General features: G+C 41.8%; 1 protein-coding gene across 1 annotated transcript in view; it reads left to right on the top strand.

Annotated features, from left to right (window-relative positions):
• LOC106532596 (X-ray repair cross-complementing protein 5) overlaps positions 1 to 1,482 on the top strand; it is a 46,621-nt gene that overhangs the window by 11,829 nt on the left and 33,310 nt on the right. The gene's annotated exons all lie outside the window — the stretch shown is intronic.

The raw sequence follows: 1,482 nt of genomic DNA, 5'->3' as shown, positions 1-1,482 counted from the left end.
GAGAGTGAGTGGTTTATTAAGCCCTCCACAGCGAGTCAGCATCCAGTGCAGACTTGAGCAACAGGTGCAGCACCAAATAGTGGTCGGTATGGAGCACGGGATGTATAAATATAAGTTCCACATAAGTTTTGTACACATATTTACTAAGTAAACACCTCACCAACAAATATAATTTCACATAAATCATGTTTAATTCAATTCAAACTTTATTAAAGACACAGAACCCTGGTCCATATTTAAAAAAGAAGAAAGGAAACATTTTAAGAAATAAAGAAAAAACAAATAAATTATTTTTAAAAAATGTTTAAAATGCAATTATTTTGACAAGTTAACGCACTGTATTTGTAACAAATATAGTCATATCTGAAAACGCTCTAAAATGTGGGCCTAATTAAATATTTTCTTTGGTCTATTAAAAAAAGTGTTCGTTCTCCAGCATTCAGTCGCTGCCAGAGGTTTGACTGTTACCATGGTGATGACAGCTTCCTGTACCGGTGGTGTGAGGAGCGATCATCTCAAAAGGGGAGGGTGTATACAGCGCCATCAAGGAGACTCAGTTCACACTGGCTTCACAGCAAGCGTAGTTTGTAGGGAGTAGGGCGACTGATTGGGAAAGGGCCAGAGGGAGGACTTTGATGAGAAGTAGGTGATTCACTATTGCGATCGAGGCCGGCTCTACGCTGGGGCAATAGGGGGCAGTGCCCCCTCAGACGAATGCCCTGCCCCCTTAAATCAAATCCGCCAATAAATGGACAAGTTGTCTCTCATCTCTGCCTCCTCCGCTCCGTGTTGTGTGCAGGACAGACTGTCTGCAGGCAGCAAAGACCCGCCTCCTCAGTAAACAACCAATCACTGTTTAGTATGCAAATGAGCTGAGCCGCAGCTGAACTCCGGTGTCATGTTCACTCTGCCTCACGGAGCTCCCTGCTGCTGGTCAGGATTAATACTGAAGCTTTTCAGCTTTGCAAAATGTCTTGAAAGATAATCACAATTGTTTTTACAAAGTTTTTACTCACTTTCCACTCCAGTAACTTTCAGCAGCTCACAGAAAGCTTCACGTGTCTGCATTTCTCCTCAGTGACTCGGTCAGTCCTGAACACGATACTGTAGCTTAGCATAACAAGATAACCCTAAACTCTGAACTTCTGATAGTTTCATTCAGGTAATGCTGCATGATCCAGCCGTTTTACAGCTTCTTTAAGGGGACCTATTATGCAAAATTCACTTTTTAAAGGGTTTTTTTTACTCAACTTTGGGTATGTACTTCTTAAAAAAACAGTCCTAGGACCAAAAAAGTGCACCCAAGGGCATATTTACTGTAAGTAAATATATTTTTAATGTATATTAACGACAAGTTTTATACTTCCGTCATTTTGTGATGTCACAAGCCGTACGACAACCCACCTGAACCTGCGTTCAGCCCCTTACCTAGCAACCCCCGGGGCTCATTAACATAAACAGCTCTTCTGAACAGAAGTCAGA

The sequence above is a fragment of the Austrofundulus limnaeus genome, unplaced genomic scaffold (genome assembly GCF_001266775.1).
Source record: "Austrofundulus limnaeus strain Quisiro unplaced genomic scaffold, Austrofundulus_limnaeus-1.0 Scaffold798, whole genome shotgun sequence".
Lineage (NCBI taxonomy): Eukaryota > Metazoa > Chordata > Actinopteri > Cyprinodontiformes > Rivulidae > Austrofundulus > Austrofundulus limnaeus.
The sequence above is the reverse complement of the archived record's forward strand: the minus strand, read 5'-3'. Positions and strand labels throughout refer to the sequence as shown.